Source organism: Vicia villosa, unplaced genomic scaffold (assembly GCF_029867415.1).
Source record: "Vicia villosa cultivar HV-30 ecotype Madison, WI unplaced genomic scaffold, Vvil1.0 ctg.001502F_1_1, whole genome shotgun sequence".
Classification (NCBI taxonomy): Eukaryota; Viridiplantae; Streptophyta; class Magnoliopsida; order Fabales; family Fabaceae; genus Vicia; species Vicia villosa.
Genome location: NW_026705642.1, coordinates 263282 through 281215, shown reverse-complemented (window position 1 = coordinate 281215; position 17934 = coordinate 263282).

The following is a 17934-nucleotide window of genomic DNA, read 5'->3' as shown; positions in this document are numbered from 1 at the left end:
TAAGAACAATAGTCACCAACAGAGCAGAATAGTCACCAACGGTACCTGTCATGTATATCCCTCCCCACTCACAGGTGAATCTAGGCCAGGGTAGGTCAAAAAAGCCAACAGAGGATTGAAAGTAGGCGTGACCATACGATATTGCCTCTTTCAACCAAGCTCTGCCCGTGGATACATGATCGGATCAATCAGACATACGTCTTCTGTCCGTCATGGCCACTCTATTCCTAGTTCCTAAGGTATCACTCATGGCCTGGGTATTGGGCCTTTTACCTCATAAAATCATCCCACCCAACCTGCAAACAGAGAAAATATGTGCCCCCCACGGGGACCCATAATATAGTCCAGATGCATGCGGAAAGTAAACATGATATGCAAGCAAGAAATAAACATGATATGCAAGCATATAAACAAAATGTAAACACATAAACAAATAAATAAACACCCAATAAAAGAAACAAACCAAGGCTAGGATCGACTCGCTAAGAATGGACCAGCACAGGTCTATCAACATCCCCAGCAGAGTCGCCAGCTGTCGCACGCTCGCGAAAAATGAACAGAGTCGCCACCAATATATTTATCCCATAAGGGAAAGGAATATCAGAAAACCTAACAAAGGATAAGAATAGGGTCTCGCGACCAGAGAATCTAGGTACGGGAGTCGGTTACGCAAGGGGAAGGTACTAGCACCCCTCACGCCCATCGTACTCGATGGTATCCACCTATGTTTATTTCTATCTAAAGGTGTTGTAGCAACCTGCCCTAAAAATATAGACTTTTAGAGTCGCCACCTATTCTACCAAGGCGAATAGGAAACCTTACGTAGTCGAGAGATCGGGGTAAGATACTATATTCGGGTCGAGGGAAGGTGTTAGGCACCCTCAACCCTTTCCTAAAGGTTAACATTGCAAAGACAAGGGTTATGGCAGAAGATAAAGAAAGATGACAGACAGCTAATAGGGTTAAAAGGCTAATTATATGAAATGATTAGAGTTTGGAAGAGGGGGACTCGCCTTGTTGCCAAGTGCCTACGTATCTCCTTATGGAGAATCAGAGTCAACGTAGTTCGGGCGACGGGTTGTACGCCCTTAGATTTAGAATTTGATTTGAGATGGTTTGAAGTTGATTTGAAACTGTTTTTGAAATGCGAAGTTCGAAGGTATTTTGAATTACCTTATCGTAGTTTGAACATCGCGGAATTGAAGAGATGAAAATCCGTGGTTTGTGATTTGATGTATTTTAAGTGTTTTGGGCGTACAACCCTGATTTAATATGGCACTATTAACCGCAATGATCAATAGGTTTGATCACCATAGTTAAAAGATTAGGAGATTTGCATCATTACCAATTCAAATCGATTGATTCGATTATCACTAATAATGAATTAATATGTTTTATTGTTTTTTATGAATTTTATTTTGTATTGTTACCCCTCATAATCGATTAATACGATTACAAATAATAACAAATTAAACTTAGAGAAAGGGAGGATTAATCACCACAATTAATAAGATAATTGCAACCGTTTAATCGAATACAATTTGATTTATATTTTAATTATTAACTTATTAATTTATCGTTACCCCTCGTAACCGATAGTTTCGATTACAAATAATAACGAGTTGATAAGGAAAATATGCTAATCATCATAACCAATAAGATGGTTAAAACCATTTAGCAAAATAAAGTGTATTTCAATTTATAGGATTTGATTAATTAAATTAATCGATTATTAACCACCGCGACCAATAGATTTAGTCGGAACGAATAATAAATTAAATCCTAAAACCTTAGCTCAGTGTTCAATGGGATTGGGCAAACCCTAATATGTGGGTAACTTTCATAGGGTTTGTTGTGATTAAAAATAATGTTGGTTAAATTAATTAAATCGATTAATCAGAAAAAAATAGTCGGGAGAATAATCCTAAATAAATATAGTCCTAATCCTAATTTTATTATATTAATTGATTTAACTTAGCAATCAAATTGTATTTTAGAAATACATTGATACTATTAAATAAATTAATAAAAGCAATTAAAACCTGGCCTTGATCCTGTAGGGTCTTCTGCTGAGGGTATACCATGGGCAATGTTCTTAGAGTCCTTGGATTTCAGGATCGCTGGTGATCCCATGGCTGATGTTGCGCGCATACCATACACATACATGGCTTCACCGTACAGGATTGGCAAGTATGCAAGTGTATTAATCTGGAAAAACAAAACTACACCTGCGGGTATCGAACCTAGGTGACTTGCCTCCGCAACACGCTCACTTTGCCAACCGTGCTATCGGCGCTTGTTGTTCCTGAAACGAAACCAAGATAATATATAAAATAAAAATTATATCTCCCTTTTTAAAAACAAGAAGCGCGCCCTGTACGGTCTTCTTCTTCGTGAACCTTTGGAAAACAACACAGGCTTTTGGCAACGGTTTCTATCCGTTGCTATAGACCTGCAAGTGTCAATTTCATCACACGGTGAAGATAAATCCCAATTAATCATCCGGTTTCACTAAATCCTACTCCCCGAACATGGAAACGACGTCGATTTAAACCAATTTCGTCTCTATCTACGCGACCCCAAATTATGAACTAGAAACCCTAATCATGGTAGCTCTTTCAAACAAACACCAAAATCGAATTAACTCTCCAGAAAGCTTACCAACATCAATATAAGCGCAATTATATGAGCAAATTCAATTTACAAGATGCATATGGATAGAATCGACGATAAGAAGGATGATGCAAACCGAGGCCAATAATGGCGTGATTCTGAGCGTATTGGCTTAGGAGAACGAACAAGAATTCTTCTATTATGCACCAGAGATGTATTTGGATTGCTAAGGCTCCTTGAATCGACTCCAAATCTCCAATTCGATTTTCTTTTTTCCTTGAGTTTATGAACTCGATTTTGATCCCCTTTTTGCTCAGATTTTCCGTCCTCCCCCCTCCTTTGATCATTAGGATTCCCACATATATGTGATAACAACATTAGGTCAAACAAATTCCATCAAATCTTCATATTTTTGGAGATTATGATTTAATTGAATCATGATTATGAAACTTTCCAAAATAAGCCAATTCCAATTTTTTTTCACTACCAATCCTTTTTGCACGAATTTGTACTATATATGAGGTATAAATGGCAATTGGTTATGATTGGAATTTATTTTTAAATCATATCTTTTGTTTTCCCCTTGATTTATTTGATTTTTATTATGTTTTAAATGAATGAAAATTCACAAAAATTATAATAAAATCAACTAAATTGTGGGATTGGTCTTGGGGCTTCTTGAATACTTGAGGAACAAGTTTGGGTTATCACAAGATAGGCCCATTTGCAAAAATATTCATTTTGAACCACTTTTGTTTCATATTTTCATTCAAAATCGAGCAACTTTGACAAGGCATATCTCCCTCAATTCTTATGATATCGAAGAGTTCTAGGACTTTTTTGGAAACCTCAAGATGTCCTCTATAAGCCACTTTGGAACATATTTTTCATTTGGAGACTTTATCTTGATGATATGGCCTTTGACAAAAAACTGCTTTCGGTTGACTTTTCGGAGGACCTGTAATGTTTTTGTCCATATCTCCTGAATGGTGCATTTCTTGACTTCGGGCCCAACATCAAAGTTGTAGAGGATGAAATTTCCTTGAGATTAGGCTTTGGTTGGGGAACTTTTGATTCTCCATGTGAAAATTATGACCAGTAAAAGTTGCGTTGACTTTCTCCTAAAGAAACCCTAATTTGAACCTTTTGCATTTGTTTATTTCTGAGTTTCTACTGATGGATCATGATCAACCTTTGATCAAATGATGGATATAACCTCACATACTCAATGTTGACCCAAAACCTTGAAGTTTGACTGTATTTTGCCTATAGTTGACTTGTAGGTCAACATAGTCGATTATTGATCATCTGAGCCATTGAAGATAAGCAGAGGAGGGCAAATTTTGGGGTATGACAGGTGTAAAACTATGTCTATGTCTAAATGTGAATGAATGCAAAATGTAGGGAAAAGAAAGGATTGTACTCGCACGGGCCCTACCCCGCTGCCTACGTATCCTTTTCAGGAATCAGAGTTACCGTAGCTCGGCTCACGATTTTCTGTTTGTTTTTGTGTTTTTTAGTTGGGCGGAGTTAACGTTCACGCTCTTGCACAAGGGATCGACCTGCGATGCGTACGAGCGGAAATAACGGTGCCCTTAAGAGAAGAAAGAGAGAGATTGGTTTGTGTTTTTTAGGGTAATTCCATGATGACAAAACCCACTACAAGGCTTCGCATCACTTCCTTACTTTGTTTTAAATCTGATCATTTATTAGTGTTTTAAGTGTTTTTGGTTGGTGTTTTTTAAAGGGAATTTATTTGTGATTTAGATCATACCAAAAAGAGTTTTGTTTTGCATATTTAGAGAACGCACATCGAGGCCTACACCACAATCGTTTATCTAAATAACGGTTAAGAAATACATCGAGGCTTCACACCTCAATCATTTCTTCTCTGCTAAGTAAAGGAAATACAAAAAGGAGTTCTTTTGTGAGTATTTAGAGAATGCACATCGAGGCCTACGCCAGGATCGTTTCTCTAAATAACGGTTAAGAAATACATCGAGGGTTCTCATCTCAATCATTTCTTTTCCGCTAAGTAGGAAAGAACATACATCGGGGCCTACACCCCAATCATTTCTTTCCTACTATGAAATATAGTAACGGTATGATCTTCATCGGTATTTATTAAGTATTTTAAAAGTTAAAAAAAAGGAAAAGAATGAAGGAAGGGAACTATTTCTAAATTCTAGTCTAAGTTGTCCATACAAGGGAATCAAAATAATAAAAGCTATACAATTTATTAAAAGGAACTACACATGGAATATGTAAAGGGAAGTCAAAATACGAAAATAAAATTGAGAACTATGACGAGTAAATGGTATTCACGAACACACATATATCGATTAAATCTATACCAAAAAAAACAAGACTAAAAATCAATTCCTAAGTCTATTAAAGGATTATTTACAAGGAAATATTAAAACAAAGAATATCAAACATATTGTGAAGAAAAAAACTTATTAAAAGGGTTAAAAACAATTAGCAAAAAAATAACAAAAATCAAGGCAATTATTTAATCGACCTAAAATACCTAAAATTATTTTTTATACCTTTTCATGTTTGAGTCAAAATTGGAATTATGAGCTAAAAATAAAAGCAAAACAACAGTTAAAATGAAAATCTAATCTACACCGCAGGGGGGTGTATTAGTAGTTTCAATGTGAACTAAAACTAGTTAGGCAGAAACTGGGCCTGATTCGGATGGGTGTGAAGAGCATGGATGCCAGGCCCAGTTTCATTGAGGCGTATGGTGTATTAGCAGATTATGGGTGTAATCCAGAAATAGGAAGGGCTCAAAGCGCGTATGGCCCAGCAACCAACAAACCACTCTATTTCATTTGTTCTATTTTTATTTTAGTCAGCTTTTATTTTTTGGATGTTATTATGTATGCCAAAACGTGACATGGGAAAGCATTACTATAATATCAATTGGTCCATATATTTTTAAGTCAGATAAGGACAAAAACACATCCTGGCCAATCATGAACCACCACCTCTCGTTCCAATGGTATGAATAAGGCCAAAAAGGAATCAAATTAAAAATATAAACCAATGAGCACATGCCACGTACGCTAGACGAAATCAAAGCCATGAAACAAACTCAGACGCCGGAACCACTGTTCCGGTCGTCTTCTCCGGCACCTCCGCCACCGGAGCGACCTCAAACTGCCCAGAAAATCACATTATAACCGTCGTCCCACTCGGATTTCCGAGCTTAATCCAGATGCACTATTACTTTGCATTGATTCTATATCTATTCATCAAACCGAAAGGTTTTGCAAAACCCTAACTTACAAAACTTCATGGAAGCGAAATCTTTCTATGTCACGCTAATCCTCATGTTACGCAGAGATCAAGCATACGATTAAACGTGCAAACAGTAGGCATTTGGCATAAGACGAATCACACCCAAAAATCACGAGACTTTCGTACACGTTCAATGCACAGATGCATATATGGTGCTACTTCTAAGAGAATCTGAGAGAGCTTACCTTCAAGATCTTGAATGAAAACTCCAGAAGACTTTGCGATCTTAGGCTTGAGATTGTGATGATGCAGTTGCCGTAGGTCCTTGACGTTGGTCTTCAAGGTAACCTCAGTTTGGAGATCTTGCGGTATGCACTAGGATGATGGAGATTCATGAATCTTGACAGCGTTAGGTAGTGATGATCCTCACGTCTTCAGGGTTGACAAATGGAGAATGCTGAGAGTGATGAATGATGATGATCGTAGCAGGTTGAGAGTGTGGTGGTGGTCGATGGTGGTGAAGAGGATTGATGGAGCTTGGTGATGAAGCTTATTGAAGGTGGAAGAGTTTGTTACAATTTGTAACAAACTCTTGGAGAGTGTATGAAGAGTAAGAGAGAACCGAGAGAGAGAAGAAAAGATTGAGAGGAGAGAGTTTTTTTGAGAGTGAGAAAATGAGCGTGTCTAGTGTGAGTTGTGAAGAGTTTTGGTTTATATATGGTGAGTGTTCATGCGTGAGTGTGTATGGTGTGCATGGGTGTAGTGAATCAATGAGGTAAGTTTTTGGTGAACTTTTCACGTGACAGTCCTGTGCATGGTGATTTGTAGTGTAGTGTTTGTATGGAAATGTTGGTGAGTGTCCTCTACATTGCAACAACAAGGTCATGTCCAGGTCTTACTTTGGGTGCTTATATATCTCCCTATAGCTCATCATTGGACTCAAACTTATGCTCAAAAGGTAGAAGAGATGGGGCTGAGAAGATTATATGTTACAAAATTCTTGAGGTGTGGCTTGCATCTCACTCAAATTTGCATTGAAGTCATGAAGTTTCAACTTCTTGGCCCTGGCGCGCGTGGCTTGGTTCTTTTGGCCCATATCCGTGGCAGTATGTAACTTGGTCAGGGCACAACTTTAGAACTCTCTATCTTAGTTCATGTGCACTCAATTATCACAATACGTAGCTCTTTGGAAAGAGGGTTTGGAGGAGAGGAGATTGACATTATAATTAACTCCAAATGTTGCTTCTACTTTTCTGAAATTAGCTTCAAACATGGAACACCACGTGTTTGATGAAATGCATGCGTGCTGCCCAGGATTTTGCTTGGTAATACGTCAATGCATGACTTGGCAAGGGCTTGACTTTAGAGCTTCGTAATTGCCTCAATACTTACCCAATTGGATTGATTCTTGACTTGTTGGATAGATCACATGGAGAGGAATAGAATGATACCAAGTGTGGGTCTTTATCACATTTGTACATCTCTGGAATCAGCTTGTAATTTAGCATGCCACATGCTTGATAAAATGTCTGGTCATGACTTGGCCCATGACTTGGATTGTGACTTAGATGAAATGAGTTTTCAGAAACTTCATGCTTCAATACTTCTCTAACCAAGCTTCAAATGAAAAAGTATCCAACTACAAAGTTGTTCTCCTCCATGAGAGGAACAACTTTGATGTTGGAAATTCTTCCAAAAAATGTCATTTGCCACGTATAATTATGCTGTGAAGTTGACTGATCATCACACTTGAAATGTACAAAAAAATTTCTAAGTATGAAAACCTTCCATTTTTGTTTTTCTTTTTTCTATTTTTGGCAACTTTTGTCAAACTCCTGATTTTATCCATTCTTTGACTTTTCTTGACTGATTTTCCACCAAAAGTCAATATTTGACTGATTCTTCTGATTTTGACCCAGAAGTCAACTGTTCTGATTTCTCTGATCATTGATGGGATTCTTGATTAAATCTCCTCCAGTCAAATCCAGTCAAACAAACACATCCACATAGTCAGTATGAGAAACTTTCCACACATAGAAACCATTCCTGATTAAATGTTGACCAGAAAGTCAACTGGTTGACTTTGGTCAAAGAAACCCTGATTTAAAGAACCGGATGATTTGCAAGCCAGTATCCTTCAACCAATGCCTTGACTTGAGACAGCGAGAAACCCCCAATCCAGGAAGACTTCCTTGAACATAGAACCACATGATTATACCTCAGTCTCCTTATTCTCTGATCAAAATTCTTTGCAACAGAGCTTTTTCTTGCTAGCCTTCGAATAGCACCCATGATATGGATGCATGAGTGAGAGTTATGACCTAAGTGATGTATGTACATGAATCATAAGCCTAAGCCAGTTAAAAGCAAAAGGGGTAGGGCAAATTTGGGGTATGACAATTTCAAGGACCAAAGAGTATACCTTTGTTTTGTTATTGCAGGTAATGGCTCCCGTTACCAGAAATTACATCCGAATCAACATCTCAACGGTGCCATCTAAACTAAAAGACTTAATATCAGAGTTTCCCAGGAATGCTCAATTCACTGAAAAGCACGGTCACCTACTCCATGTGGTTACCTCAAAATTTAAGGAAGACATGATACGGGTCCTATTCTAGTTCTTTGATCCCGAACATCATTGTTTTACATTTCCTGATTACCAGTTAGTACCCACCTTGGAAGAGTTTTATGAACTAATTGGATTACCTGTTCAAGATCAATTACCTTTCACTGGTTTAGAAAGGATTCCAAAACCTGAAATCATTGCTGCTGCCTTACATTTGCGAAAGTCAGAAATCGAGTCCAATTGGGAAACAAAGAGTGGAATCCAGGGTTTGCTTGCTAAGTTCTTAATGGAAAAGGCTCGATTACTACTTAAAAATAAAAGTTACCCAGCTTTTGAGGAGGTTGTGGCTCTTTTGATATATGGGTTGGTTTTATTCCCTAATCCCGACCAGTTCATAAGTGTGCACATTATCAACCTTTTCTTAACCCGTAACCCGATACCGACCTTGCTGGGAGACATTCTACATTCTCTACACACTCGTACCATGATGAAACGAGGAACTCTTATGTGATGTGTACCACTATGGGCTAGATGGTTTACATTTCATCTTCCCCGATCAGTGTTGAGAAATGAACAAAGAATGAAATGGTCTCGCAGGATTATGTCTTTGTCTCATTCAGATATCCGGTGGAACAACTTCTTTCAAAGAGACATTACTATCATTGATCATTGTGGAGAGTACCCTAATGTGACACTACTTGGCATCAAGGGAGGCATCACTTACAATCCCTCTTTAGCTTTACGCCAATTCGGATATGCACGGAGAAACGGTCCTCATGACATGATTATCCGTGGCATTGTGTTTAATTACGAGGATGATTCACATAGACATCGACGAAGGTTCATACATGCGTGGGGCAGTGTCTATAGAATAGAAAGCAAAACTTTAGGGCAATGGAATTCTATTCCTATGGAACCTTACCTCAGATGGGTGCTTACTCATGCTCAGAAGTTCATAATGCAATATCCCGCTATTCTACCTGTGACTATTGAGCCAGAAGTCGAAGGAGACGAACCTCGAGTTATTCTACATCCGGATATGCCAATTGACCTGGAAGAGTTGCAGAAATCTTGGGTTCAACTAAAAGAGGAAAGAGACACCTTCAAAGCACACTGTCAAGACTATGAGAGGAAAGTATTGGAGCTCACCGGACAACTCCAAGAAGAGCAGCAGATCAACACATTCCTGGGTGCGAAGAGAAAGCGTCCATGGGAGACCTGAGGGATCCTTCATTTTCTTTATTTTTGTTTTGTAAGCTCGAATGAGGCAAAAGAAAAAAAAAGAAGAAGAAAAAAGAAATAAATTGTTTAACTAATAAATGTTTGTTTCTCCTTTGTTTTAACAAATATAAATTCTAAGATCCTTGAAAACATTGCATATGCATTTCATTCATACACATTGCATAACAGGTTCACATGACGGATTTCTCATCTCCTCGCTGTTTATTTCAGTTAGAAGAGATGGAATCTGAAACAAGCATCAAGAATCTCGAAGCACAGAACACCTAAGTTCAGGTAGCAATTCTGGAGCTAGCAAAGGGGCAACAAGAACTGAAAGCCCTGATAACCAAGAAGAAAAAGAAGCCCAAAGGATCTGTAGGCTTGAGTCACCTGAAAAGGAAGATCAAAATCCCAGTCAAAAAGTCCAAAAAGCCACCGATCCCTGAAATAGTCGGTGATGGTGAACAAGGAGACAATCATAGCAACCAGGGTTCTGCCAAACCCTCTCTTTCTTCTAACGAAGAAGATTATCATTCTGGAGACGAACAGGATGATGACAAATACCAGCAGTTGGAAGAACGCATGAAAGCTATGGAGATACAAAAAATACCTGGTTTAGATTTCGATGATCTGGGACTCGTCTCAGATGTTGTTATCCCTCCAAAGTTCAAAGTTCCTGTCTTTGCAAAATATGATGGAGTTTCTTGCCCAAAACTACATCTGAGGTCCTATGTAAGGAAGATACAACCTCATACAGCAGATAACAAATTGTGGATTCACTTCTTCCAAGAAAGTCTGTCGGGTACACAACTCGAGTGGTACTACCAACTGGAAAGTACAAAAGTTCATACCTGGGAAGATTTAGCTGCTGCTTTTTACAAACAGTATCAATACAATGCTGACCTTGCACCAACCCGTACTCAACTAAGGGGCATGTCCATGGCACCGAAAGAAAGTTTCAAAGGATATGCACAAAAGTGGAGAGATCTGGCTGGAAGGGTTCAACCACCCTTATTTGATCGCGAGCTGGTCGACATATTCATGGGCACTTTAACTGGCCCTTTCTATAGTCATTTGTTGGGAAGCTCATCATCAGGTTTCACTGACCTAATATTGACTGGAGAGCGTGTCGAAAGCGGCATTCAAAATGGAAAGATTCAAATAGGCTCTTCCTCTGGTACTACAAAAAGGCCCATCAGTGGGAGAAATGAAGTCAACACAATGCACAGTCTGAAAGGTCGCAAAAATGAGCATCACCAATCTGTAGGGGCAGTTCTGATCTCCGCATCTGCGCCTCAAAAAGATCAACCGCCAAAATATACGCGTCGACCAGATGCACCAAGAAGAAATTTCACCAGAATCAATATGCCAATCTCTCAAGCATTGCAGCATTTGTTAAAAGCAGATCTGATCACGTTGAAAGACCCTACAAAGAATGTCAACACTTCCTCTCCGAGTTATCGCCCCGATGCAACATGTGCGTATCACTCTAACTGTCTAGGACATGACGCAGATCACTGTTGGGCCCTGAAAAATAAAATACAAGACATGATAGATGCTGGGGAAATTGAGTTCGATCCTCTAGAGACTCCAAATGTCATCACGGCACTTATGCCGAAGCACGACAAGACCATCAATGCTATCATAGACACTGTTTACATCTATGTTGTGAGAGAATTGTCAACTCCGCTCCTTGAAGTCAAAGGAAAGCTAATCTAAGCTGGTTACTTTCCAGGTTGTGACCCTGATTGCTTTTATTGCACACACCTACCCAATGGTTGTGAAAATCTGAGAATGGGAGTTCAAAAGTGGATGGATCGCCGTATCATTATGTTTGAGAGGCTACCTTCCATGGACGTTTTATGTGAAGTCTTTTCAAACGGCATGAGAATAGAGGATGTCTCAGTGGTTTCCAACATACCCTTGAAAATCCCTACCAAAGCTCCTTTCAAAATTTCTGCTACACCCAAAGTGGCATCGGTAATCATTACCAGTCCGACTCCATTTCCATACTCCTCAGACAAAGCTGTCCCGTGGAGTTATGACACTAATGTTTATGTCCATGGAGTTAAACAGGATACCTTGACCGAAGAGGCCATGAATTTTACTACTCCAACTGTTGATAATATTGTGGGTACCAGTAAGATTACGAGAAGTGGATGGATCTTTTCACCAGAAATTTCTCCAAATGTTGCTACTGTCATACCCCAATTTTTGACCTAAGATACCACCTCATATCATTTGCATATGCATCATTTGCATCTCTAACAAACTGCATAGCTTGTGTTTGTTACTTGTGACTCAGCAGGATTTAATCAGGGAATCACTCATCAGTACAAGTAACAATCAATTAGGGTTTTGTTCTCCCTTCATTTCAAATGAATCATCTTCATCAACAATCAACATTTGGTCCTCAGAGATTCATTTCAACAAGCTCAAAGACTTTGAATCAACCAGATTAGGGTTTTGACTGAAGATAGCATACTCCTGACTTTTGCTCAGAATTTGACCTAAAGACTTGGGACATGACCTCAAGACCCCAAGTGCATCATTTTGACCTAATCCATTGGCTCAAGACATCTCTTACACAAAGATTGATCAGACAAATCCTCAGACTAGGGTTTTTGAACTATCAGGGACTGAAATCAGGGATCACATTTGGGAAACCCTAAAAATCCCCAGGAAGTCAATCAAAGGTTTCAATCATCCTCAAATAATCCCTATGACAATATACAATGGAAATTGTATCACAATTCAAGATCCACAGTCATCAATTTCAACAGGTCGACAATTAGGGTTTTTTGACCTAATTCACTGAACAACTGACTTTTTAATCAGGACATGGTGCCATAACTCAAACCATGGCTCAATATCCTCTAATGCCTCAATATAATCCATTCATACTATTCATTTGGTGAGGATAGCCTGTTTCATTTGAAATCTCCAGAAACGCGATTCGTCTGAAAAAGTCAACTGTACAAGATCACCATTGACTTTTGGGGAATTTTGGTCAACCATGACTTTTGAAGTTTTGAATCATCAACATATGATATGAGAAGTCATTTGATCAAGGGAAATCAAGAAAATCAATCAAGAATCAAAAGTCAAAAGTTTGACTTTTCATACTTAGAAAATTTTCTAAGTGTTTTTCAATGGTTTTTTCCAAACTTTGGAAGGGAATTTCTCAAAATTTCACCTACAAACTGAAAAAAACTTCCAACATGAAAGTTGTAGATTTTGATCCAATAAACAACTTTGACACATATAAATTTTTTCCATAAGATCAACCATTTAAGAGATATGGTGCTTCAAAGTTGGTACTTTTTGAAAACTTCACTTGAAATCTCATTTTCTTCAAAGTTCATGGACCTTTTTCACCCACTTCCTTAAAGATCTTGAAGAAACTTTCAACTAGGGTTTTGAAGTGTGTCATATGAGCTTTCCAAAATGTCCAAGAGCATGAAAAAATTTGAAGTGTAGCTATGGTTTTGAATTTTGCCATTAGTGAACTTTTCACTTGAAATTTCAAGCCATTTTCACAAAGTTATGAACCAAATTGCCAAATGGACCAAGTAATGATGCATAGAGGCAATAATTGGGGATATTTTTCTGATTTGAGACAGATGGGAAAGAGATAAGAAGCATAGCCAATTTTAACCATGGTTTAGTAACTTTAACCATATGCATTAAATGGTAAGATTCCATTCTATCTCTTAAGTGCCAAATCACCATTCTTTGATCAACTTGCAAAGCTTGGAGTTCAGAATCCTTGGCCTATAAATAGAGGTCCAAACTTCATTCAAATTCACACCAAAACCTCATAATCATAGGTTTTCTCTCTTCTTTCTTAAGTTACAAGTTTCATGAGTTTCAAAGAGGGAGAATTGCAATTTCCATCTCTTGCAATTTCTAAGCAAAGTGAGGGTTCTAACATCCCATAAACATCAAATGTGAAGTGTTTGATCCATCCACACACCCCAAAAACACTCAGAATTCAAAATCACTACCTCACCTCCATATGAACACATAATGAGCCTTATCATGCCAATTTTCATTCTGGCTCATTTCTGTCCAATCTAACCATCCAAACACATTCCATATACCATATATGAGCTGTCCCAACCATCATCCATGATCTGAAACACCTCCATCTTCAAATTCGATTCATACTTGAAGCAACTGCAGTTCAGGTGCCATAGCCATGCCCAGATGAATTCAGATGGTTCCAAGCATCCAGACACCTTCCATATGGTCCATTGAAGCTATCCAGATCAAGAAACAACTTCTGTAACACCTCTATTGCAGAATTCGAATCCCAGCTTGGCCGTTTTTGAGGTAAGTGCTCATGAACTTCAAACTCTATGAATCATGCATCATAAATGAAAAACTGGTTTACCATCTTGTTTCTGCACTATCACTGATCAATAGCCCTCAATCAATTTCATGATTCATCAACTATACACAATTTCAGAGTGAATTATAGAATTAGGGTTCTTCGTGTTCATCAGAGAATCAATGGCCCTAGAGTGAAAATAAATGGAATTAAATGGTACCATCATGTTCCTTATGAAAAAACGAGTAAGATACACCCTTCACTTGATCAATTTGGTTCAGTTTTGAAGATTTTCAAATTCAAATGGGGTTGGTGTTCTTGGCGCGTTTTTTGGTTCAGAAATTTCAAATTCTTGTTTGTTAATATAACTAAATGGACGCGTATATGTTACAAGCCACAAGCGTGGCTCAGTTGGCTTTTGTTTTGAGAAACAACCTCCAGGTCGTGGGTTCAACACCCTTAGGGACCAAAACCAATTTTTTTATCACTATTTTTCTTCAATTTCTTCACAACTTCACCAATTAATTTAACCATTCAAATTAATTTATTTTCCCTTCATTTTTTACACACTTCTTATTTAATATACATATTTTGACAATATAAAAAAAAATCACAAAAAAAATATTTATTTAATGTGTTTTTAATTAGGTTTAAAATGACATGTTTTTAGGTATTTTCAAATACTTTAAATATTGTTTTATTTGATTTTTTCAAACCTAATCACTTGTAAATATTTTTGTGATCAAACCCTAATCACTTAGATCCTAATTAAGCATTAAAACTTGTTTTAAACTTAATTAAGTTGATTTCTTTCAAATTCAAATCGTTTTAAAACGAGCGATCGCGATTCTTTTCAAAAACGATAAACCATTTCTTTTTGGAACTATTGATTAAATATTTTTTAATTGATCAAATGATTTTCAAAACGATGTGGGGCCTCTCGAATATTAGAGAGTATAAGACCCATTTTTTTTCCTTTTACAGTTTTTCTTTGTACAGAAAACTTTTTCAAAACAATACTTTTTCAAACTGTTTTCAAAACAATAAATCTCACATCTTTTTTTTCAGAACCATCCACCCTGTTTTATGAAAATAAAACAGGGGCCTCTCGAATATTAGAGAGTGTAAGTCCCATTTCTTTTCTTTTTGTACAGTTTTAAACAATAAACTTTTCAAAACAAATCTTCAAACAGTTTTTCAAAAGCGAAACCTCGCGTCCTGTAAATAAAACAGTCAACCATGTTTTGTAAATAAAACACGGGCCTCCACGTAGGTATAAGTCCCAAGCCCTTTTGTACATACCCATTCCTGTACATGAAATTAGGTATTTCATTGTACACACCGTTTTGTACATATCTCAATCAATTTGATTTTTAACTTTGAATAACAAACCAAAAATGAAGGTTTTTCTTTAAATCTTCCCAAAAATATACCATGGGCCTCCATGTAGGTATAAGTCCCAAGCCCTCTTGTAAAAACCTGTTTACATAGCTTTGAATAAAAATGGATCATGCCTACAGGTATATTTCCTTCATAAACTCCATTATATACACACACTTTGTCATATATATAATTGTTCATGTTTGTTCATATTTGTTCATACTTGTTCATGTTTGTTCATATGTGTGATATGTGTGCTTGTTCAACTTAGTACAACACTAGGTTCCCCATAGCCTCCTATTGGGCTTCGTGCAAAGAATCTCCACTAGTTTAGGTTAGGACATAGAGTATGGTTTCCCGGTGAAATCGCTCTAAGAGCTCAAACCAACTATACCATGCCTCCCCTTGGGCTTTGTACAAACGAGTGACCCTCCCATAGCCTCCTCTTGGGCTTACAATGCAAGGACCCTGGATTGTCCCTCCCATAGCCTCCTCTTGGGCTTACAATGCAAGGACCCTCGGATAGCCTCCTCTTGGGCTTCGTACAAGGACCCACGGGCTTCTTATAAGCATCCCCAATATCCAAATCAAATACCCTAGGAGATTAGACATTTATCATCTCTATGATAGGAGTATCTCTTCTATATCATCACAAACAATTAACTTATCAAACTTTTTTTGCCACAAGGCTGGCTAATCAATCAAACCGTTTTGCCACCATACTGGCTGATTAATCAAAGTTTTTGTCACAAGGCTGACTTCATTGAAACTTTTGCCACGAGGCTGGCTGATTAATCAAAACTTTTTGTCACAAGGCTGACTTCATTGAAAGTTTTTGCCACAAGGCTGGTTAAACAACAAAAACATCTTTATCATTCTAAGCACCCTAAGTGGCATGGCCCCGGGCTTATAATGAAAAGATTTTCAAACAAAAATCAAACAGATGTATGTGATGATATAGATTAGATACATCGAACATTTAGATGACATTTGTCTCTTATCCTTTGCTTCCACTAACATAAGTGGGAACTACGATTGCTCTGACTTTCTCAACATCCCTTTGAGAATACGTAGGCACAAGGTCTTATTCCTTGGCGAGCAAAAACTTCTCTCTCAAACCACTCAAACCTTAGCACCCGTAGACCCCGAGCTACAGATGCTCTGATTCCCTCTAAGGGATATGTATGCAGAGGATCGCGATGGTCTTTGCGAGCATAATCAAACAAACACCTTAGGTCCCACCTCTTTCTCACAAGAACCTCTCAATAACATGGAATGAAAAATAAAAGAAACCTATAGAGTACTATAGATACGTTGGGTGCTAATACCTTCCCTTCGTATAACCAACCCTCTTACCCAAGATCTCTCCCCCCACTTTTAGGTTATTGCAGCTTTTTTCCTTTTCCTCCTTTGGAAATAATAAAAAGTTTGGTCCGTACAAAAGAAAAATCATTTTTTGAGCACTCGAGCCCAAAGAAGGCATCAGGTGTCTCATCCCGAAAAAAGACAACGATTTTTCCCCGCGACAGAAAAAATGGCGACTTCACTGGGGAGAATCTTTTTATTGTTTCCAAAGGAAGGATTAATTCTATTTGCTTTATTTTTCATTTCATTTTTTGTTAAATGTGTGATTCTCTGGTTCTGTTACTTGCGTGGTTCTGTTACAAGTGATACATTATGGACAAATCCTAACCCGGATTAAGTACACATAAGAAATTAGGTGGAGGGTATAGTCATGTGCAGGCGCACTTGAGAATCCTTCCGCTCAGTGGAGGTTCCTTGTTGGTAATATATGTTTAGCATGTTTCGTAGCGAAGACATTATTACTTTCATTGAACTGTAGAAGCTGAGAGACCGTAGAACCCCAACCCATCCTGGCCTTATTAGGTTGTGGTGCAGAAACTATTCAGGTGAAGACTTGGATTAGTTGTCATGCGGAGAACCACACTCAGACGAGTTTTTCTTGAGAATATTACTGGCTCATGAGTTTAATTGTGGAAGGCCGGTAATATCCGAAAGAAAAATGTAGACTCTGACGTATCAGTAGAACATGTTTTGCAGGTGATTAACTAGAACTATCCCATCTTTGGTTCTCTGACCTCATGCTCGTGACTTTGGACCTTTGAGCCTATGCGTACCATGTTTGCGTTACCATGTTTGTGTACCATGTTTGTAGTACCATGTTTGCGTTACCATGTTTGTGTACCATGTTTGTAGTACCATGTTAGTGTTCCCATGTTTGCGCTACCATGTTTGCTTTACCATGTTTGAATATGTGGCATCCATGCATCCATGCATTCATACATTCATTAAAAAACCCATCTTTTTCCATAAAAAAAAAAAAAACATGATTTTTCCAAAAAAATTTAGAGAATTTTTCTTTGCAAACATTATAGGATTAAGTTATGGAAAAAAGGTATACCAAAAAGTACGGTTTCAAAGCGCCTGATGTGGAAAGACTGATAGAGTTAGCATCTTCTGTACAAGATCCTTGTAATTTTAGGAAAAAGTTATGGAAAGCTTTTGCCTATCTTGAACACTCATGTTGATGAAGGACTTCTCAAGACTCTGGTTC